The sequence below is a fragment of the Mus musculus genome, chromosome 12 (genome assembly GCF_000001635.26).
Source record: "Mus musculus strain C57BL/6J chromosome 12, GRCm38.p6 C57BL/6J".
NCBI lineage: Eukaryota > Metazoa > Chordata > Mammalia > Rodentia > Muridae > Mus > Mus musculus.
Window position 1 is genome coordinate 89841753 of NC_000078.6, and position 25202 is coordinate 89866954.

The window sequence follows — 25202 nt, forward strand, 5'->3', positions numbered from 1 at the left end:
TTTATATAGCCATCCAATAATGTCTGCCAAAGCCATGTTACCTATAAACACAGGCAGGTCAGTCTATGGCCCCTTCTTTTCTGTCCATATTGCAATTCTGTTTCTGAAAGAGCCTCTGAAAGAGAAAAATCTACTAGACTTGCAGCCCACCTCTTTTTGCTTAATTAAAACTATGAAGAGACTTTCAAGTTTCACCTTTTTAAAATATGATCCCTCATCTGTGAAGCAAAAAGAAACAGAGAATTCTCATTGGTTAGTTCTTGGGCTAGCAGAAGCTATTCTCTATCCTTTATAATCGCTTTCTTACAGATACCAAACTATACCCTGAGCATCTACAAGGATTAAATACTGATCAAAGGCAGGTTTAGCTGTATCCTTAGGACAAGCTGATTCAATGGAGAGAAGCTCAGGCCTTGCATGAGCTCTTAGAAAGAGAAATAAATTACCAATCAGTAGTTAACAACAGTAAAAACTGCAGAGTAGAATTGGACCTGATAGGTTAGCAGGGTTGATATATGCAAAGTAAGAGAATGTTTAGTTACTAAAACCAGGTGTAAAGGTCTCAGATGTAGTCTTGTCCTTTCCATGGGATCTTAAGGCCTTTTGTAAAGGCAGACTCTAGTCTTTTGGAGTAATTATTAACAATGTTGTAATTTTATGTGTGTTGCTTTTAGGCAGGGCCAAGGTTATAATAATGGCTTGAATCAATTATGGATATTTAAAGTCCTCTCTGCAATTGAGTGTAACAATGTCATTACCCTCTGCATGAACTGCATTCTCTCTTGACCAACTCTGCTAATAATCGTCCTCATTTAAGGAACAGATTTCTTACTAGTCTGGCAGGATTCTGTCTAGATAGAATATACTCTAAAATGCCCCTGAGTGACAGATTCAGCCTCTAGCTTTCATAGTGTATATTTCTCCCATTTCTATTTTGCTTAAGAACATGGCTGCTCTAATGTGGTTCCCTTTTCACTCAAAATAATTTATATCTTTGCTCCTAAATAAAAATAGAAAAATCACAGCCATACTGACAAAATTAGAGAAGACATTAACAAATAATTCAGATTAAAATATGAAATTGGCAAATACATACGTTCTGTAGTTTCGCCCAAGGTGACTAATTAATTACTACAATTTCCCACTTCCCCATGTTCAGTGAGAACATGCCTTTGAAAAGCTATTCAGGGAAGCAGAGCTTGGTGGTTATTAACATGCAAATACCCATAAGCAAATACACAAGCCATTCTCCCTCACAGGAAGTATGATCTGTACTTTAAGTAGGCAGGAGTCCACTGTTCTAAGTGGAGTGTTTGCTTCAGTCACTTGGCAGTTTGATCATCAAATTTTACAGCTGGCCAGGGCCATAGAGTAGTGGTTACAGTTTCTGCATTGCTAATGAATGAGTCAAGCTGGAGGGAGGTAGACTGAGGTTAAAATGGGGCAGGGCTCTATTGGAATCCTTCTGCATTGCCCCTGTCCAACCTAAAGTAAGATAAGCAGGTGACTTTTGCCAGTTTCCTACAGTTTTACAGATATACCAGGAGAATCAACACAGGGTGTGATTGTGGGTAATGACACTGATTGCACACTAAGAATTGTTTTTTAAAGCAACATCCCTCCATTTTCTCCCTCAGCATTGGGGATGTTACTTTCTTCAGTGTTGACCTACCACAGGACCTTGTTGTTATTAAGTGACACCTTCTTGAGTGAACTCATTTTTAGGCTTTTTAACCCACCTATGGTCTGGACATGATTTGGAGATTTTAATTGCTTTGATGATGCTCATGTGTTAGTGTGGTTTGTTCCTCAATACACAGACATCTTTGTTGTCTTTAAACATTGTGGTCCCCTGAATAGATGCACTGAAGAACATTTATTCACAGTGAAGGTCAAATTACACAATAGTTTTTCATTTTTTTTTTAAAGGAACCCTAAATATAGCATTATTTTTCTTCACTTTTTTCCTTTTTCCTCCTATCTATTTTTTCAAATTACTCCCAACAATAAAGCCATTTCCCTGCCAGGCACTGGAGCCTAACACATTTAGTGAAATGTATAACTTAATAGACCTTTTTTGTTAAACTGATCTTTTTAAACTCTTTTTAATGAAATTTTTTAACTGAATAATATTTTTATCTATTTTAAGTTTCATATTCTTAAACAATGTACATTAACCATGTGATCCACCACTCCTTCCTTCCACCACTAGGACCTCTAGTGCCCTGCCCAATCCATCCCAAGTTCATCTTCTCTTTTTTCATTTTATTGTTATTAATAATCTCTAAGTCTTATTAGTACTTCTCACATATGTGCGAGTGTGTGGCCCCACCCTTCTTGGAGGAACTATTGGAAGTTGATACTGTTGAATAGATTTCTAAAAGGAAGGGCATTCTATGTGAAAATGCTGGGATGATTTTTTTTTTCCAATTCTATGCTTTTTATTTTAATTATTTCAGTGAATATTTAGAAGGGTTCTTGAAACATCCCAAAGGTTTTTATATACACATATCATTCATAAACTTACATATCATAATGTGTCCAGGTGATTAGAGAACAGTTCTTTTTGTGAGTCCTTTTGGTAACTCATGCTGACATAGAGACACTTCATGACATTATTGTCTCTTGCAGTGGGTGGGTGGCTATAAGATTTAGTAACAAAATAAACTCTAAAGAAAGTATGTACACTGACAGTTAATTCCGAGAGAGTTTGAAATACTGCCAGCTGTCTTTGACAGTGATCAGATTAGAAGCCCTTGATAGTGATCCTTGATAATGTCTTCTTTCTATTGTTTCGCAGAGCTCATAAGAATGTGCTGAATACACATTGGCCCAGATATTCAAATGATACTAATAGCAGATCAAAACACCTTCAGTTGGATAATTCCAAATGGAATTAACAACTCTTTTATAGATAGGAAGATTAAAAAGTAAAACATACCAAGTTGAAGACCATAGGCTTGAAAATATAACTATAGGAAAACTTGGATCTCTGTGATTTGAATTTCTGGTTTCTCTGATTAAAAGAAACAGGTAAGAAAGCACCACTAGTGTAGGGAAGGTCTGCTGTGAAACAAGTCAGGAATTTCAGTGGCACACAAAGTCAGTGATGGGCCATCAGATGCTCAAAGAAATGTAGACTCTAAGGAATTCCATTGAACTTAGTTTTGGTTCAACACTGAAAGGTGTGGTATCTAGGCATCTCACAGCACTGAGAAAGTATTAGGCTCTGAAGATGAGGTTCTATTCTGCAGCACTGTTTTGTAGATGAGCACGGGGAATAGACATCTCAGAACCGTTGGCTCTGATGGCAAGATATGGATGCCTGACCAAACACCTGTTAGAGTGGTTTGGTAACATCCAATGAAGAATCGCTGTGCACAGTACAGTTCTCATAGGATCTATGCTTAGAGTAGGAAGGCCAGCTATTACTCAACATCAAGGAGCTCTTTCTAACAAATTGAACAGAGAGGCAATGAAGCATGAAACATTAGGGTTCCTACCCTTGGTTGAGACCTGCGGGGCACTATTCCTAGAAGGTTACATTGTTATTGATAGAGTGTCTACCTCCTCTAACAAGAAGTTTAATATAGTAGCATTTGTTTATTCAGAAGGGTGACCAATTAGCAGCAAACCATCTTAACCATTTTTATTGCTCAGTAACACTGAAGGCAGGTGTTAAACACCAGGAGCATGGAGGATGAGCTTTGACAATGCAGAATCAAGGATTCTAAGACAAACCGATTTGCAAATCTAAGCACAGGTGCAGAAGCCCTTGCTGTCTTTGCTCTTTGCTTTTGCCTTAGAAAGGCTTGCTGGGAAATCGTGTTGAATTCAATTAAGAGGGATCAGGCTCCTGAGATCTCTGAGAAAACTTGAGAGCTGGTAACTGATATGGGAAACGTTTACCATCCTTTCCTGAAAAGCAGAGAAATGATATTAATAAAACCAGACATTTACACTCCATTTCAGGGAAGCGAGTTCCTTGGGGAACTCAAAATACCAATTAATCCGAAGAAGAAACACACTTGTGAGAAGTGAAAATACTCGGTTCATTTAGATAAATGTTGTTGACGGAGATTCCAGGTGTGTCCGTCAGATACCATGGAATTTCTGCATCAAAAAACAAAACAAAACGAAACAAAATCAAAACCCTGGGAATTGTGTCAGCATCACTTCGATTCTGTGAAACAGGGACAGAGGATATGTGCACTAGGCTTAGAAATGTTCAATCGCACGATGTCAGAAAGAACACGGACGCACAGGCTTGGTGTCCTCAGTCAGGCACATTTGGAATGGGAGGCTCTTGAGCCAAACAGTCATTAAGACATCTTTACCTCAAGAACGTCTGTATATATTTGGTGATTTTGAATGACCATCTAACATGTATTCCAGGATACTCTGAGCTCACTATATAGCAGAAGGTGACCTTGAATTTCTGATCCTCCAGTTTAAACTCTGACCGACTGGGATTATAGGCATATACCACCATTCCTGGTTTGTGCTGTGTTGTATGCCTGGTGATACAATTATGCACGGCCCCGGCAATCACTCTACCAAGTGAGCTGAAGCTCTGGCCTTACATTCACAAGTTGTACATATAATTTCCCAATATCTAAGCAAATTGCCTTGTTCAGTCTTTGGAACATGAATGTGTTTCTTTCAGGTTGATTTCTATATATCTATAGCTATTTGAGTGCATTACATATGTGCATGTGTGCATGTGTAATAAGAAAAGAAACTAGCTCCAGGGAATCAACAAGGAGTTACTGGAGGTCTTTGTCTTTTAAAATCTTCACTTGCTTTCTTTGTCTAAAGCATGAACACAGTGCCGATTCTGAATTATTCATTGAAACATAAGGTTTGTATTTGTCTGTATACATTTATCTCTGACTTTTATTTCTGTTATCTCCACTCTATTCTCTGGCCTACTTTATTATGTTTTGTTTGTTTGTTTGTTTCTGGTGAGGCTGTGGAAAAAGAAACATCAAAGTAAGCTATTTTATGGACTTTCTTTTTCTTCACAAGTGGCATTTGTTTGGCCACTTGGAAAACTGTGACTTCATAGCCCTGGAATTCTGATGCTAAAGATAAGGAGACATGTTGCTCTGATGCATTTAAGCTAGGAAGCTGAGAACAATTTCTGCATCATGCCAGCACCCACAGGTAGCAAAGGGTCCATGCTGATCTCCCCAGTTGGTCCTTCTCGTTCTCCATCCTATTCTGCAAGTGCTCAAAGAATAACCCTGTTGTGTACTGTTTGGATTGGTGGTGGTAGTGGCTATGTGCTTGGTAAATTCCAGAACTCACAGCAAGCAGTGGCAGATAATTAAAGTGTCTGTACTTATGTTTAAACAGGAAAATAAGCATTCATATGGAATAACTTGACAATCCCTAATATCATTTAGTGTTTTCATAGAAGTTTTCATTTTATCTTGCCTTGTCTGGCAATCTGTAAGCAGACAGTCTAATTTTTGCCCTAGGTGAAAATGTACACAGGTACCCAAACTTGTTCAAAAGGCTCTCATGCTCTCATCCTGTCAAGATTGCAGCTGTCATCCATCCCCCAAAGGCATTGCCTAGAACAGACATTCAGGGCTAGAGGCAGCCTGCCACTTAGATGTGGCACCTTGCATATGTGCTATAGTTCACACTCTGACTTGTGTACTGTACACAATGCCATCTTGTCTGCAAGAGGACAGGACAATTGTAAATCACCATTTCCCTTTAGCTGTGCAGAGAAAGAGCTGGTCTCCCTGGCACTGCAGAAAGTAGGGTCTGTGTGCACCCTCTCACATTAAGGTTCTGATGTCTCAGTCTTCTAGGGAGCTTGCTGCAGTGGTGAGATAAAAGTGACTGCCCTTCCCAGGGCCGTCCATTTGCATTGATATTTACATTCTTTGCCAAAGTGACATCATTACCATTTGCTTAGTATTTGCACCACAGGGATGTGTTTTACATAATTCAAGACTTGGAAGTGATGATAATGTATTTCGGATAAGGCATCAGAGGCCACAGGGTGCACAATCTCATTCCCTTTCCCTTTTAGGACCTCAATGCATAAATGGGTCCCTAGTCCATCTCCGTAAATCACATTAACAGCACTGCTTATTAGGTGCCAGCAATGTGTCTGGCACTGGACTAGGTACATATCCCACATTATTGTTTAGCCCAGCGACAGCACTATGAGAGTGGACAGCATTCTTCCCATCACACAGGAAGAAAGCCTAAAGCCAGGACAACTCATAACTTGCAAAGGTCTGAATTTAGACGTCTCACCCAAAAAGGCTCTCATGCTTTCTGCTCTGCTACTTTAGTTCCTACCTCATAGTTTATTCTTCCAAGCACATGAGACAGGAACCCTTCTTCTCTATTTTTATTTATTTTTTGGAAATGACATTTGAGATAAAAGGAAGGAATAATGGGAGATTGTCACCTTGGTCCATTTCTGCCCCTTTTGTTCCCTTCTTTGCTCCAGATGCCTCCCAAATCCCTCTTTGAGACGAACATAAAAGCCCCATGTTTGCCTTGTGATAAAGCCACCTGGCAATGATGGATGCCAAATTATGGACACCTGCCAGTTGGCACCTATGTGCCTGAGTATGTTGTCTTGGTTTTATCCATAGGCAGAGATTTAGAGGGTATGAAATAATAATTTTTGAAAAAAGCCAAAACAAACAAACAACAACAACAAGAAGAATATCCCTTAGTATTTTCATGGTCTACAGTGGTTTAACACTTTTCATGGTCTACAGTGGTTTAACACTTTTCATGGTCTACAGTGGTTTAACACTTTTCATGGTCTACAGTGGTTTAACACTTTTTGTGCAACTGTCGTCTATGACTGAAACTTTCCCTCAGACCCCATTCCATTGCATCCCACCATCAATTGTTGCTCTCTTTTTATTCTTTCAAAAAGCAGTACAAACGTGTGTAGTCATCTTCTCATTGTAAAGTGGGAAGCCAGGAGCAGCCTTGGCCTGACTTTTACTCCCTCACTTCATCCCTCTTTGCTCCTGAACCATGTGTCCGTGGATGACAGCTCAGGAAAAGCCAGCCATTTAGGTAGCATCAGTTTCCCTTGATGTCCTTAAAGGGCTCCTTATATGCCGAGGGTAATTCGTTGCATTTGCCACTTGCGAGGACTCCCAGTGTTTGGGATGGGTCTATTCCTCTGCTTAAGGTTTTTTGACATAGATTCTTATCTTTCTTAATAAAGCCATAAAGCTTCTTACCTCAAAAGGCCAGGCAAGGAGAGGTAAGTGTGAAGGTTTACAACTTCTTCCTTTTTCTACCATCATAGGGAACCAGACATGAGACCATCTCAACCTTCTCAGTTCAGCCACAGTGGAATTGATTTAGTGCATGCTCATGAAAATATAAAGATACATATTTCCAGGTCCTTTGTGGAGTTCCCTTCACCAACAACAATCTTCCTACAGCTAATGGACAAATGGCGTCCTTCTCCGCCAAGCTGGATGCTGTTCCTGTTCAAGGAAGTCCATCCTCTTCCAACTGACAGCTATAGAATTTCCATAGTAATTTCCCCCATGTTTTCCATTACATGAATTACATTTACCACGTATCATTTTACTGGTCACATATTTGTAGACATTTTTAAAGTATGCATGTGGGTGGAAGGGAGAGAGCTCCTTTGATAGAATTAAACAAACACCTGATTGATGACACATTATTTGGATTCTCATATATGAATTCACAGTTTTTAAAAAGGCTTCATCAATTTTTGGCTTTAATGTTGGTCCAAGTACAGGAACACGATATGATTGTTCTTCATTCCTCTCTTTTGTTTTTGCTTGCTTTCCTCAAGTGCCTTGTTGGTAATGGTAGAAATAATCAGAAAAGTTTGAGAATAAGGGGGGATGCTATAGTAGGCATCACAAAGTTGAATGTAGCACATTCTCAAGGTCACAGCGTACAGGTACAACTTAAAAGAGTAACATCAGCCCCACTGTCCAAAGCCTGGCAACAGCCTGGAGGTTTGGGTGGGTCGTGAAGATCAGATGCAGTCATAGGAGCACAAGGGCACAGGGAACTTTATGACATGACAATCACATTACGATCAGGTGGCACAGGCTATTTTACCTATTTTCCTTTCACTTTTTTGTTTGCTTGGGGTTGTTTTGGTTTGGTTTGGTTCTGGCTTTGATTTTCTAGACAGGGCTTCTCTGTGTAACAATCCTTGGCTCACAGTTGCAGGAGAAATCCAGTCCACAATGGTGGAGAAGGCATGGAAGAAGAAACATGAGGTGGCTGGACACATTGTCTCTGCAGTCAAGAAAAATGTAGACAGAACTGCAGGGTTGCCTGTGAAGCCTGAAAGTCTGTCTCCAGTGATCCCCTTCTTCCAGTATGACATAACCTCTTAAAGATACCATGGCCACAACATCTAAACATAGACCAACTGGGAAACACACTTTCAAATGTGTGTACCTATAGGGGACATTATGCATTCAAACCAAAACAGTAACTGTAACGCTGGTTTTGTTTCAATTGGTGACTGATTAATTCATACAAATAGCAGAAAGGAAGGATATGATCAGAATCTTTGGTCATTTGTATTTCTTAGAATTTCATTATGTTCTCTCTATTAAGGACAACAGGAAACATAGCTTCTAAGGGTGTTCAGAGTCCATGATTACCAATAGTTGATGCAATCAAAGTTGTACATGCATTGAATCTCATTAAATATGAATCATGGGTGACCCTGAGTCCCATATTCACGAGGTATTGCAGACATATTTGCTACAGGGTATTAGAAAATACCCAACAGGGCTTGTGAGATGGCTCAGATGTCAAAGTTGCTTGCTGCCAATAGACATAATCTGAGTTTGATTCTCAGTACCCACATGATAGAAGGATATTTCCTTCTGAGATGTCTCAAGCTATGCTCGACCATGGTGCCATCCCCCCCCAACTCCAATTAAATATGTGATACAAAAGGCAATGAATGAGTCTGTTATGTATACTCATAGGGTTACATAGTCCCTTTCTTTATGTTCCAGTGTTTCTCACCTCTCCTAAATAAACCTTTAGTACAGTTCTTTATGTTATATGTACTCAAAACTATAAAACTATTTTTTATTGTTGCTTTATAACTGGAATTTTGCTACTGTTGTGAATTGTAATATAAATATGTTTTTGATGGTCTAAGACCACCCCTATGAGATGGTTGTTTAGTCTCCAAAAGGTCAATTGACTATCTCATATAGTAAACTTATTAACAACTTAACTTATTAAAAGTTTGGAAAAAAATTAAGACAGGAAACAATGAACCAACAACGAAGTATAAGGGACCTATGAGTCAATTTTACAGATGGCAGACCTTTGAAGATAGCCCTGGGCTTCACATTGGCTGTATCCTAACTACCCAATTGTTGGAAGTAGACATAAACAAATGAGTTGGCTTTGTTCTAATAGAACTCCATTTACAAAAGTTGTCCAGCCAGGATCTAGACTGTGGACTGTTTGATGAACTCTAGTGAATGGAGGGCCCAGAAAGTGTAAATTTGTTGGGGGTTGGTGGTCGTTCTTATGAGTGGAACATAGGTCAGGAAAGCAAAGTTATGAAGATCTAGATGAAAATATTTGAATATTGTCTTCTGGGTGACAAAGTGATCACACTCCTGCACGTTGAGTTTAAATGATCAATGGAAAGTTTTAGTAAGTGAGTACAGAGGGGCTAAAAAGGATAAATCCAGCAGGCATTTAGAGCCGAATTCTGAAACCACTATACAATAGGCTGCAAGGGAACAGGAGATGGGAGGGTTAAGAGGGGGATCTACAGTAGTAGAGTAATTTGGTTTGAGAAGATTTTAAAGGAAGACTTGATATAGGGCTTATAGGTCATAAAAGAAAAAGAACAGAAAAGAAAGGGAAACGAAGAGAGAAGAGAAGAAGGCAGGAAAAGCAAGGGCAGTTGTAAGGTCTGGTTTTCACATGGCTACAAAACAGAAGCCTTTATTCCTTCTCAGGCCATGGCCTTATATCTTTTATTTGCACTATAGACAAAGAGGGTTGGTGGGCTACTGATTTAAGGTGGCATCAGAATTGGGGGGGGGGGAGAAATTATTCGATTTGGAGTTGGGCTAGAGAGAGTACCCATGGCATTTAAAATGGGACCTTAACATTGAGGAGAGGAGCCATCAGCAGGAAGTTATGCATCTAATCTTTACAGACAGAGGAATTGCATCACCACCTACACAGATATAACCTCTAATGGAGAATGCACAACAAAGAGAAGGGAGGAAAGAGGCTGTAATTCCCTGCTCACTTACCCATCTGGGTTTACCCCTTGTTGTTTTGTAAACTGACTTAATAGTTGGCCTTTCTTTAATTTTTTTCTGGGGCCCTTAAAAGACCCATTTCTGGCCAGAGTGCTGGAGCAGAACAACATAAATACATTGACTAAGAAGGAATTCCTGTTCAAAATGTTGCTTGACCTTCACCTTCAGCTGAGGCAGATAAAAACAAACAAACAAACAAACAAACAAACACCCCTCATCAATAAAATATTTGTTGATTCAGCCACTAATTCACTTGGAGAATTTCAGTTCTTTTTTTTTTTTTTTCCTCCCCCACTGTTCTATTCTACAAAGCACACACTACATTTTATAATACCTGGGCTGGCTGGTTGATGGACTCTCCATTTTGCAGACTCCTCATTGATGTCAGGTGATCCACAGACATCAGAAGCCTTCCAATGTGTTTCCTTTAGTAATTTAGGGCTGTGTATATGACTGCTACTGGTAATCATTTTCTTCTACATGAGGACTGTAAGCAGGGTTCAGATGCTTTGGTTCAGCTGTAGTTATCCCTAGAAAATCTACAGTAAACTGGAACAGGAAAATTTAGATATGTGTCAAATTCTATGATCATCATGCTCTTCATTTAATTTAATGCATACTTATATTACTTTTTTCGTTTTTTGTTTTTGTTTTTCTTTTTGAGGCAAGGTCTCATTCTACATCATAGGTGGGCCTGGATTTTACTATGTGGTCAAGTCTCTCTAGCCTTGAATTTGCATCAGATTAGAGATGTGAACTCTCAAGGGTGATGTTGAAATTTCTAAAATTTTTAATGCTAAAATTCTGGTTTCAATGCATGTTTTCAGAATGAGTTTCACACTGTCAAGTTATTGGTTGCTATCTCTCATTCTGTCTAGGTCTCTATAAAGAAATATCAAAGAACACATGTCCTCTTGCTCAAAGTATCTAAAAAAGGAAATCTGGGTGCTTTTGTACATCTTTAAGGCCTTTACATCATGTGCCTGTAGGAGTGGGTGTCATTTGTACATGTGTATCTGTATCTGTGTATATGTATATGAATACACTAGACATGTGATCTGCTTTGCTACTGTCAGAGTAAGGGCATTTAAACAGTATTTGACTCAGATGGACACATCCATTCTGCTATGTTCTCAGGAGAGAGTATATGCTGTTTAGTTAGTAGGGCTTCTGTGTTATCTTATGAGTAGGAATTTGACATGGATTTAATTCTGTTGCCGGAGTGTACAGCTACATTCTACTCTCCACTCCTCCGGGGTAGGGCCTTGACCAGTGTCAGAGCATGCAGATCTTGGAACTGGATGACTGCAGTAGTCCTTATTGGGATGTTCCCACCTCCCTGCCTCATCTATCGTGAAAGGTTTCACCCTGACTCATTTGCTTCTGATTGACAGCTTTCATTTACTTGCTTTCATCCTCTTGCTCACATCAAACTTCTGCTTAGAAAACAACAGGGCCTTGGAGATACCAGTGCAACAAATTCCTGGCACTCACCACAAGTTCATCCCCAGCTCATCCTGGGTCCTCAGCATTTCCAGCTTGCAGACCTCTCTGTATGCTGCTGCCTTTGCTGGGAGTGACTAGTTAACTAACGACTCATGTTTGAAGTCTCAGACAATATCTTACTTAGGGATGAGTTGACTTAACTATCGTTTATTGACTCTTTCATTTAGAGACATTACTTTAATACCTGCTGCTGTCTGGGAATCTTTCTCTGAATGGACTCATTGTGTCCTCTCAGTTTTCTGGTCACTTACTAATGTGTCCCTGCTTGTCCACATTAGGTTCTGATTCTCTAGGTTGCGTCTATCAATTGGCCCCGAGATCTTCATGACAGCATAATTGACTTCCGTCTATATTTTTGTATATGTAGCATGCATCCCAGTGTCTGTCACACAGTAGGGGCTCAGTAACGATTTGTTGGCTAGAAGAATGATTTGTTTTATCAGAAGCCTTTAGGGGAGGTGCCACGTGGGATGTCTTCCTTACATATATAATGACCACCCTTTCCTGTGTTCTCTAACATTGCATCTCCAAGTAGGTAAACTGGAGTTTTATCCTCCCAACCATTCTTCTCTCCTCCCCCATCCTGCATCCCATCACTCCCCTGACCCTCCTGCTGAGTGCAAAGCTCCAATCCTGGGAAAATACCATGCAGCGCCTTCATTCTAAAAAGGAGCAATTGAAAGCGTTTCTCTGGTAATTTAAGCACACAGCAGCTACCTTTGCAAAAGCCCAGTTGCTAAATTATCCCCTTGGCTACTCATTTTGCAGGAAGGGAAAGAAAAAAAAAAAAAGAAAGAAAACTGGAGAGAGAGAAAAAAAGGAGACTGTTGTAGGAAAAAAAAAGACTGCACTAAGAAAGGAGATTGTTTTCTTGGTGTTCAGTCTTATTCCTCTCCGCCTCCTCTGCATTCAGCTCCTGGTGCGGCGTGATCTGCTACTTTTCCTTTTAATGTTTTAAATGCCACAAATGCCTGTCATAAACCACCTTCTTAATTATGTAGAAGTCGAGCTGAATGGTTAGTTAGCAGTGCTATTGCAATTACTGCACTTTTTCAGGTTGGCTGCTGTTTTATGTGGCACTGTTTTCTAAGTTGCTGATTAAGATGATGGAGTGGGTGGAGCCCTTCTCCTTTCTATTGGTGAGGAGCCTGGGGAGGAAGGCTGGGGTAATGAGTCCTCCACCAGTAGTTGATGGCCTGATTGGGATTGTGGTGAGATACTAAGGAGGTGAGAAGAAGTTATGCTTATACATTCCCTTCTTCTTACAAGTGTTAACTGCTAGTTCTCAGTCTGGCCTTCTCCTGTGTCCAACCCAGGCACTAGAATGTGTAGGGACAACCCTGATGGCTCTCTGAGAGGAGTCCCAATCATTTAGAATGATACTCTGAGATTTTCCATTATCTTCAGATGTCCTCATTCAGTGCCATTCAAGTGGAGTCCTGATTTCAGGGTCCATATTGGAGTTCCAATACAGAAAATGCTACGACAGGACGGGATTTAAATTAATGTCAACTTGCTGTACACCTCTCCCTGCCAAGTTCTTTCCCCTATGAAATGCTGACTGCTTATCTTCAGCCTTGAAAAGCTGTGCTTCCATGATTATTTTACATACCCATAAAAAAGTAAATATATGAAGTTAAAAGCAGAACACTCGTATAGGGCAATCACTCGCAGAGGCCCCAAGCATGCCTGCTATGCCCTAGCCTCAATGCAAGGCCTAACAACACAACAACAGTACAGAATCCTTGCCTGCAGCAAAGCAACAACCAAGGATATGGAGGTTTAGCTAGGGATGAATAGGTAAGTACCTTAAAGGATGGTTAGTGTGATGAAGAAGAAAGTAGTGTGGAGGAATGGACAATGGGCTCTGGGACTGTGATTCTGGACAGAGTGACTGGTGGGGGCTTCTTTGTGCTAATAGTATTGAAAGACCCCTGATGGAGCAAAGCAAGAACCACAAAGAATATCCAGGGCTGCATTCCAACTTGGGTAATAACAGGTACAGTCTCCCCGACACACGTGTGTATTTAATTTCTTTAAGAAACAGCTGGGAGCAGGTGACTAAAACATCATGGCATATCAGGGTTAAAGCAGGGTCCAGGGGAGTCCTGTTGAATGACTTTGTAGATAAACACACTGACTTTGGATTTAATAAAAGCTTATTCGTGTTTTTAAGAGAGCATCCTGACTTATAGCCTATTTTATATATATATATATATATATATATATATATATATATATATATATATATTAAATTGGAAAAATGAGAGAGGAGGAAGGTACTCTAGGGGTCCAGGCAAGTGTGGCTCTCCCAGAGCACAAGTACTGAGCACAGTGTAACATTATCATGATGCCCTCTGCTTTCTTAAGTGTTGGCTTCATAAATCAGAACAAGAAGCTGTGCATCCATCCAAATGGTGAATTGTTGCTTGTTTGGATGCGGACAATTAACATCCTTTTTCTGTAAACTGATATAAAATATTTAAGAAGATTAGTTATTGTTTGTTTTTATTTATTAAACACTAGGCTAGGGATAAAGTTGTGTGGCCCTAGAGCAAAATTAATATTACCAACTATCATCAGACCATGACTGAGAGGTGAGCTTGATCAGCCTCCTTGTTGCCAGAGGGATCTCTTGTCCTTGGAGCCATACAACATCAGCACACTCCTAACTGATATAAAAGACTGGGCTATTGCTACCTCAGAGGGTAAGTTTTGGCTATAGGGGATATGCTCTTATTTTAAGAACAATAATTGGTTAACAATATGAGATGTATGTATTTGGGCAGGTGCAGAGTGATACGCTTGTCCTGGATAACTGCTTGTTTTCTTAACTCCTCCCCCTCTATTTTCATTAAAGGAAGCAATGTGGGGAGAAAAATGATACGGAGATTCTGACATTAGTTGGTTTTGTTTATCTAAACAGAAGGTGCATAGAAAGTCCTGCATCCCTACATTTCTTTCACATTCACCCTATTAGGCCTGGATGTCCATATTCCTTCTGTGTGGTGTGTGTGTGTGTGTGTGTGTGTGTGTGTGTGTGTGTGTGTACATGTCTGTATGTGAAGGCTACACACTGACATTGACAATAGGTATCTTCTTTAATTATTCTCCAACAGAGGAGTTAGAGAAAGGACTGAAGGAGATGAAGGGGTTTGCAACCCCATAGGAAGAACAACAATATCAACTAACCAGACCCCCCAGAGCTGCCAGGGACTAAGTCATCAACAAAGGAGTACATATGGCTCCAACTGCATATGTAGCATCAATGGGAGGAGAGGTCCTTTGTCCTATAAAGGCTTGATAGATTGCCCCAGTGTAGGGGAATTGAGGGCTGGGAGGTGAGAGTGGGTAGGTGTGTGGAGGAACACCCTCATAGAAACAGGGGGAGGGAGGCTGGGATAGGAGATTTCGGGGGGGGGGACTGGAAAGGGAATAACATTTAAAATGTAAATTAAGAAAGTATCCATATAAAAGAAAATAATATTCTCAATCTTACGAGATGCGATTTCTTAGTAAATTACCAAGACATCTAGACAGTGATCTTCCTATTTCTATCACTCAGCACTATGATTAGAGATGCATGTCACCATTCCTGGTTTTTTATGTATGTCTTTGGGATCTAAACTCAAATCCTTATACTTGCATGGCAAGTACATTGACAACTTAACTTTATCCCTAGCCCTCATACTCTTACTTAATAAACATCAAAAGAGAAAGATCATGCTGTATCCTATACTGCTTTTCCTCTAAAGTGACCTACAATTGGCGTGTGTTTTGGTCCCAATCTAAAACACAAAGTAAATGTGCATTGTTAGATTCATATCTTAAGAGATTATGCAATTACATGACTGTATCTCTATTATATTAATTATACGTTATATATAATATCATAGTTGTATCATACTACATTAATCAGTGCTTGGCTCTCCTAAGTCAATCTCACAGGCTAGCTGATCTTCTGCTATTACCTCAAATCATTCCTACCATATGTGGGACCCACCAGGGCTGCCTGTAATCAGCACTTCTCTGCTCACAGACTGATCTTATCTATCTTCCACTTAGCATTGGCTATTTACTTATACTATTTATATTTCATTTGCTTGGTGCTGGGACCCTTTCCTTATGCTTGCTAGTTTGTACAAACCTTCCTCCTTGCTCCATTATGTTTTTTCTATCAACTCTACTGAACCAAGTAATTAGATTCTTTAGAGATAATGCTGTCTTGATGCCTCTTCATATGCTCCATGTCTCTATCATGAATGTGCTTGCAATCATGAGAGCTGGGATTAGGTGTCTTCAAGTAGGTGGGTGATGACCAAATTTTTTTTGTAGCTTGTAGAGTCAAAACAAATAATATTAGCGAAAGACTAAACAGAATCAAGGAATCTCAAGTCATCTTGGTAGAAGGCAATCATAGTAGCCTTGCTACTGGAAGGCATGAACTCCATTCCAAACAGTTCCCCCATTCTTGGAATAGTCTACTGAAGTCTTGGAGATGTTGGACCATGAATTCATGCCATGGAAAAAGAGCCACATAAAAGTTATGTTTGACAGTTGTAGGTGTCTATAAACAGTGGAAAGTGATGTCACTTTTCTCAGAGAAAACAAGTGCATGGCGTACCTTCTAAATAACTCTCTACAAAATACCAAATGGTCATTACAGTATCAAACAGTATCAAATGATGTCCAGGGTTGGATCTGTGCACAGTCTTGGTATCAGTAATGGTGACAAAAAGGAGAGAGTAGTTCCTACAGCCAGAAGAGCAAGCAGATCCTCAGGCCTGGCCCCATGCAACACTGGCATGAGTTCACAGTTCTTTATTTACTTTTGGATGTTGAGGTTTGGGGAATGCTTTCCCAAAGGCTACTGTAATATAAACATGTATTGTCCTATGGCCAGGTGTGATATTTGCTGAATAGAATTAAAAAAAAAAAACTAGGGACACCTGTTGAACCACCTGTGCTGTGTCCTCTTTAGCCCCGTGGATGTATCTGAAGCATTGTCCTGGTTGGTACTTTCTGTGATTCGTGTCCTTATTTTCTCACATTCTAGTTGCAAATGCCTTGAGGTCAGGCTGATATAAACACCATTATCTTCTGTATTTTACTGTTGAGATGATACATCTTAGTCACACATGATCATGCAGCATTTTCTCTCATCACTAGTTGTGTGTGTGTGTGTGTCTGTCTGTCTACATGTGTCCAGATACTTTAAATATCTTAGGAAAATATGCTGCCATCAAAGCCATTAAAAATGCTCCACACATTTTGCAACAAATTACAGGCTAAAGAATATATTTTCTTCCGGTTCTGTCATATAATTTCTACTTCCAAGATTTCAATTTCCTGAACTTAAGCTTCCCCTATAGTTAGTGAACATATTATTTTAAGAACAATTTAAATTGGACTTCATTGTAAAACTGGCTACTGGATCTGAGTGGAGACCTTCTTCTGGAGGGAGGTAATTAAATATTCTTCATTGATGCTATTTCAAATGTGTTGAATGAAAGGAGTTAATTATACAGCAGGGAACATGGCAGACTTCTGACTAATAATGAGCTCTGTGTTTAATATCTTCATTTTTGCTAGAATCATTAAAGTTGTTTGAATCAATCAGATGGATGAAGTGAATATAGACTCAAAACTAGCCAGCCCCAAATGGAAGTCCCACACAGATACAGAGGCTCAAATCTCTAATGACAACTTCAAGCAGAGGCTAGAGAAAAATGGCTTTGTGCTATGTATTTGGTTTCCTTTGGCCTTCCATTGTAGTTTAAGGGAGAAACTATAAGTACTATTGTTTCAAGGAATGCCATTCATTACAGAGAGATGATGTTTATGTCTACGATTTATGGCCAGAATGTGTTGCAGTAGTGAAAATTCCATACAGCCAAGACTTCAGGAGATAAGTCCATTTCACACCTTGAGGATGCCCAGTAAGCATTAGAGGACCAGGTATGATCCCAAAGAACAGAAATCCTGTAATGTTCTACTGGGAAAATTTGATGTCAGACTGGTTGCTGTTTTGTTCCATGTCATTATGCCACTTTTGCAAAATTAGAGCCATTTAAGGTTGGTTTTTTCTTAAATGTATCCTCTGTGAAATTGCTTCATTGAATAGTATACGTTTTTTCCTATTTGTATACGTTTCAAGATTCTGTTCTGGTCTTGCAATGTTGGAGAATATAGCCCTGCCCTTTCAAGGGCAGAAGATCAAGAAACTTATCTTTTCAACTTTTGCTTTTATTCTAAATAGGGGGTCCACTTACCTGCTTGCAAGGAGTTGGAACAATGGTTAGCTAGGAGATGAACTTATATGTGATCTTTGATTTTCTCATTCTGCTAGACAAGTAGTGTAGAATTATAAATATCCTTCATGAGCCCAGATAACAAGTATGTATGGGGAAAAGGGAGTCCATATTAGAATAGAATAGAAGCCTTCTTTGGAAAGGAAATTTTCATGTCCATCACCTCATCTAGTATGAGTATGGAGACAGTTACTTGAGAGAGTTATGATGATCTTGAAGTGAGAGATCATTTGTGGCCCCCATAAGAACATAATATATATCAATTGTAAGTTTAAATTTATAGTTTTTTTTCACTGCACTAACCATACAAAACTACACAGAGCTCTCATTTCATGCTTTGATATTGCAGTAGAACACACACACACACAGAGAGAGAGAGAGAAAGAGAGAGGGTGAGAGAGAGAGAGAGGGAGAGAGAGAGAGAGAGAGAGAGAGAGAGAGAGAGAGAGAGAGAGAGAGGCTGCACCATTGTTTTAGAACCCTGTAGGTGTGATTAAAAAATCTCAGCTGTTGCTTCTACTAGCCATATAATCTTGGACAGACTGTGTTTCCTCTCTAAGCCTGTTATATAATCTTTAAACTAGGGGTCGAGTAATACCTGCCTGCCTAGGTCTGAATGGATTCAATGAGGTAATTCATGTAATTGCTTATTATGAGAGATGTGATGGGTGAAGATTGTGCTACTATTTCAATGAATCTAATTAAAATCTTTCATTTTGTGTATCTGAGTCTTCTACACACTATAATTTTCCCTCTGAGTCTTGCTGCTCATCCCAACTGGAGAGCTAAGATAACTATCTTCTTTTTTATGTTTGTTAATTGTTTGATGTGTTTCTTCTCAAATAAAGAGAAAATGTCTATTTCTTAGTCACTGCTTAGAATGAAAATGTGGAACTGTTTTTCACTTTGTAAAATAAAAAATATGGTTTGGGCATACAGTAGGGAGATTCATTTTAAGACACAAAAAGTACTGCCGGTTTTGGAGAGGAGAAATTAGGAAGACATCATTCCCCATCCCCCAGTGACTTCTCTTTGAGATGGCATATTGCAGCTTGTGAAGCCACTACAGTGCCATGGACCAAGGTTACCTTCACAGTCAAAGCTTTTGTCTAACCAGAAAACTTTGTAGTCAATGATGATGTGAGATTTTTCTATAAGTCACACAAGCTCTCCCCTAAGAAAAATCATATTTAATCAGCTAAGAATCATAGCATATATTTCACAAATATGGAAATGCTGGACATTCACTATTGATTTTTCTAGCTCATACATACATTGGACTCTCCAGGAGGGTGTTAAGATACAGGTGTCTGGGAACTCAGTCAAAGTTGGCTTTGGATACAGCGTTCCTAACTAGCCTAGGGGATACATTGTCCATCCTAATACTCTGCTTTTCAAATTATGGCTGTTGATCACCAGCTTTGCCTTCCCCTGAGATTTTGATGAAAGAAATTAAATCCATTAGATCCCATCCAAATCCACTGGAAGAAGGCCTGTGTCTAGTTCAGACTCCTAGGTCATAATAGCACATTAAAGTTCAAGCAGCACAGACGCAGTGGTTATAGGCAAAGGGTTATAGAATTCAGTAGTCACTTCAATCCGGAGCCACACCTAGGCGATGCTGAGCCCTGACTTTTGGAGAAGACATTATTTACTTTTATAACTTCGAGTTTCATCTGAGAAAGTAGGATGATCGTACATTGAGTTACGGTGAATGTAAAATGTGATAATATATGTAAACTGCAGATAATTAGCAGTGTTGTTAAATGATGTCATCCTCTTCTGTCATGTGTCCTGTGAAGCTATTAGAGACAGCTGTTTGAAGGAGGTGTTTGAAATTCTCTCTGAAGTGTTTTCAGCGGTCCTGCTTTGAGAGGTGCTATTTTCCCAATGTAGACGGCATCAGATGGTCCTTACAGTGTCATTTTGTCTGTGAGAGACAGCTGTACAGAGATTGAATGGAACAAAGTTGCTACCTCGCAGATTCCTGCTGTGGCATCTGAATTTGAGGATGTGATCATGTGTATGAGATAGAAAGATATTTTATTAGAGGAGGAGCCTGGAGGAAGACTTCGTATATTCCCTTTCTTCCTTGGCAGTTCTTTATGGCATTGCCATTTGTGTTTTACTTCAGCCTCTTGTGTCAACATGACTTGGCTTGGGCAGACTTCTCTTCTTCAAACTAATGAGAAAACTAAATTAAATTTGATTATTTTTGGTGCCTGACACCACCTGGTAACAAGTTCCAGTCTTAGGTATTAAAAGACAAGTATTATGTCAATTAATAAAGCATTTGAGAACACCAAGAGATAGATGCTATATAAAATTTAGCATTTGATATTTATAGTATTTAAAGCCCTTAAAATATTTTTATTTAACACTGAAACTCTAGTATTTGGGTTGCTCTTTATTGTGTGTATGGGTGTCTCCCATATACACAGGTTTGTTAGGACCATATGGACAGGTGCACAAATGACATGGCATTTACATTTTTAGATTCTACAGTTACAGTTTTCTATGTTTATTTAGTACACGGGGTGATCTCTACCAACTATATATAACAGCATTTCACCAAGCTTGTAAGGTACATCACCTGCTGACCTCTGGCAAGCAGAATAGGTATGTGAATGGAAGGGAAGGAGACAAAGTATGGGCCCTGGCACAGAAAACTCTGTGTGCTATTGTGATTCAAATTGGAATCTGTGGGATGGCATCTTCAGCATCACTTGGAAGCTGGTTATAAATGCAGAATCCAGGCTACTGAATTCTTCATGTCCCCTGAAATAGAAACTTTAGTTTGGTGGGAGTGGCCAGCTACCGTTCAAGGATCAATCCTTCGATTTGCATTCTTTTAAGAGTAGGGAGTTGAACAAAGTAAACATCTAAAATCTTTTGAACTTCAGATTCAGAGAATGCAGTTAGATTTATAAGGATAGAAAGGTTACTGACTGATCATAATCTGCTTGATCACCTCAAATCTAAAAGTACATTTGATATTGAGATCAGTTGTCCATTCTACATTACTCTTCTCATTAGTTTGAAGAAGAGATGTCTGACTAAGCCAAGCCATGTTGACACCAGAAGCTAAAGTGAAAACCAAAGGCAATGCCATAAAAAAATTGCCAGACATGGTTAATCTGGAAGGAAATAGGACAAGTTATTCAATAGAATGAGGGTGGAAAGCTTGTATCAGCAGTAGAGAGACTCTTCAGTGTTTGGAGGCCACATTTAGAAGCTGGAGTCCAGTGGATTCTTCCTGTGTCTACTGCAGTATCCTACTAAGGTTAAATGGAAACATTTACCTTAGTAAATGTTTAGTTTCCTTGTCAGTGGGATAGCTGGAGGTGGGATATTATTGACCACTCTATGGCGGGGGTTGGTGGCAGTGGGGTGGGCAGTTTCTCATCCTGAGCATTTTCCTGAGCAGATAGTTTTCTAATTGGTTGATGTGATTTATTCCCTCACTACATGATGCAGAGAATCAGGATGCATTACGTGCTGCACCTGAGAGCAAGGGCCAGTGTGCTTAAATAGTCTCTAAGATGAGGACAGATGGAGCTGTTACCCCATCATCTAACTCACGATGTTGTCCCAGGCCTTTTCTTCTGATAATAGAATCTGGGTGCTCCTCTGCGCCAAATGCATTATTTTTGCTTTATATCATATTCTATTACCCTAAAGGTCATTCAGAGATACAGGGGAACTATTGAACATCATAAGAAAAAGTTTTTGCTTATGTGTCCAAGTATATTCTAGTGCATTCCAAGAGGAGGATCTACAGCTCATGTCATGATTCATCAGCAGGGTTTGTATTTATTTTTTAGGAGACTTCTTTGGAGCTCTGTCCTCCTGAGCTTTGCTCTTCGCTGGATTTCTTTAAGTAGATTAGTTAAGATACTTTGGAGTAAGAAGAACAGCAAATCTGCCTTAAATTGCCCAAATTGAAACCAAACCAAGCCACAGACTCACATGACGGAGAAGGGGCTGTATGTGTCTCTTCATTCAGACGGGATGCAGGACACAAAGATGTCACCTAGAACAGTATTTCTTGATAATTTTCTCTGGTGTCTTTCTTAGATCTGCCAGAACAATCCTGTGGTCAGGTGGTGGCCAAAAACTCTAGGGCTACTGTTACCACACACGTTTTGAGACAGAGAGGAGTAGGATTTTAAAGCTGTCAATCATTTTCGGGACTATGTTTTGAGAGTTGAGATTTGTTGAGGTCAGACTTGCAGAGGCTACCTATGTGTGCATCCTTTCAAGAAAAAAAAAAGATCCCTTTGTCAGAGAGAGGGGGGGAGGGGAGGGGAAGAGGGGTTGGGGGAGAGGGAGGGGGAGGGGGAGCGAGGGAGTGAGAGAGTGAGAGAGCTAGAGGGAGAGAGGGAGAGAGGGAGAGAGGGAGAGAGTGTCAGAACATTTGCTCTAGCTTTGGAGCCGCTGCAGCTTTTCTAGAACTTCATGGATTCCACGTGACACCCTGGGGAAATAAATTCCGAGATGTACAAAATGTCTAGCAACCTCACTTCCCCCAACTTTCAAGACTCATCAACCCCAGGAGGCAAGCACTGTCATCATCCATTCTACAAGATACATCTGCAAGCTCTGAAGTCAAAAGCCCATAAATGAAATAGCCAGGATTGTGACACAAGTTTGCTGACCTCAGAGCCTGCCAGGATTCAGCTGATCACAGAGGAGCTGTTATTGGTGGAGAGGCAATCCAGGTGGTCTCTGCAAAAAGACTGAGTGTGACACACCTGGTAGCCCCCTCTGTTCTATTGTGTGGTCAATAGGATGCTCCACTTATTTGCTTGCTGGGTTTGTTTCCCAAATCCCGTTTGTCTATTGTTTACAACAGGAAGAAAGGACTTCCCCAACACTGTTCCATTTCCTTTAATATTTGGCAAACATAGCCAACAACTGTTTATATGAAAGATTTAAAATTATATGTTGAAAAGTGTTTTCTATTAGTTAATTGATATACTAAACCCCATGTCTTGCATATGGATTGAAACCAGCTAAAACATTTATACACTGATTTTTTTTCTGTTAGTAAATATATTGAGTAGTTTAGAGGTAATAAAAAAGAGTAAGTTCCAAAAATATAAATCATGATTTATACTTTTAGCTAAAGACTTGTTCTAGAAATTATCTTCTTTGAAACCAAAATATAGCTTTAATTAAAACTTTCCATAGAATATGTTTAGAAAATCTTGGATAGAATAGTTGAAAGAAATTCTTAAGAGCATGGAAGTTATACAAGTTCTGTAGTTCCTCCTGGGTGGACTGCGATTTTATTATTTGAACAGAAATACAGTGGGGACATTGTATCTCAGAGGAACCAAACTGTTTGATTATTAGCAGATTGATCATGATCTCTGAAGAGAGTTCCCATGCATTTTTCCCAGTGAGCATTCTCAAATCTTTCTAATATGCCTCATACACCAAGAAGATAAGAGAACTTTGCCACTTTAGCTGCGTTTATCCTATTTTTGTCAAATTCCTCCATTGAATGAGTCTTTTTTAGCATCAATTACCCAGGAGATTTCTAGTTAAAAAATCTTTGCCTGGCAATCTCTGACACTTAACACTTAGGATAAAAGACAAGGTACAGCACTAGAACAAATTTGAGCAGCTTGCTTGATAGACATTGAACTCATGTTCATGTTCCTAATATCTCTAGAAACATTCATCCCTCATTTTTGATATTAAATTTGTAGAGAGCACTTAAAGGACACCTTAGGGGGAAGGCAAGGGAGGATATATTGATGCATGATTCCTCTTGGTACTGTCCTGAGCTGTATGATGAAGTTTCAAGAAATTTCTGATATAGGTCCTGTTGCCAGGGTTTTGAAAAGAAAAACATGGTCTGATATGAATTAGATTACTTTTATCATCCACCAGCATGATCAGTTTACTTTATTTTGAACAAGTCACAAATTTATTCTCAGCATTCTGACTTGGTCAATATCAAGCTAGACTATATCACCATTATTTCTTACCTAGGCAACAGCTCTAGCCCCATTACGGATCTCTAGTCTTCATTATTGCTTTGTGTTCAAGTATCTTCTACCTGAAACTACAGTGAATTATTTAAAACATGAAACGTCTCACAGAACACTTTGCTTGTCAAACAGAAGATCCAATGATATCCCAAAGCACCTACCATTAACATCAAAATTCTTCTTTGTTGGGAAGTTTTAGCATGGTCTTAGCAATGCTCCAAACTTAGATATCATTCACCACAATTATGCTATTAGAGACCCCATCAACTTGGGTTTTTGAAAGACAACTTAGAACTTGAACTTGGTTTGTGTGAAATATGCTTTTCCCTCTATGTATAAGTGGAAGACTTCACTCATGCACTGCCTCTGTGAACATACTTCACTCAACCACCTGGCTAAAAGTGTTTTATACATTAACTTGTTTATATGGGTGGCACATTTCCCAACTTCAGTGCATCTGTTTTTGTGTGTCACTCTTGTTTATCATTCTGTCCCCAACATCTTAAAGCATCTTCAATAAGGTAGGCTCTCAGTAACCCAAGGTGACCCCAATTAGTGTCCTAAAACATGTTTCCAGGACTTAAGATGAATGTAAAAATATTAGTCCCTGATTATTCATAGAATGTCATGAGGAGTTACATAAATTGGAGCAAGACACTTGAAATTAAATAGTAAATTAATAGGCCTAGAAAAAGAATGTCTCTATTTTCCTTATAGAAAGATACTACTCACATCTCCTATCTCAAATCAAATTGAAAAAATATGAGATGCATTTGTTTCAGATTAAAAAATAATCAGCCATGACTACTTTTAAATGTATGAGAACATCGTTTTTAATTTGTAGAAGTTTGAAAATGAATGCAAAGTGAAAGCACATCATATGTAATGTCTTAACAAAGTGTTCATTTGATCTAGTTCCATAAGAAGGTCTTATGAGGCCATGTGACAAGGTGACTGTTCAGAGTCACTGTCTCTTTCCTGGGCTTTTCTAGCAACTATCTGGAACAGTTTTTACAAGGAGACAGCATGTCCCTTGATGACATTACTCCCCATCTCAGATGGTGATGCGGGACCACTTA

At 39.3% G+C, this 25202-nt stretch overlaps 1 protein-coding gene across 51 annotated transcripts in view; it reads left to right on the forward strand.

The window, feature by feature from the left end:
• The window catches only part of Nrxn3 (neurexin III), a 1612235-nt gene that overhangs the window by 1119052 nt on the left and 467981 nt on the right, over positions 1–25202 (forward strand). The gene's annotated exons all lie outside the window — the stretch shown is intronic.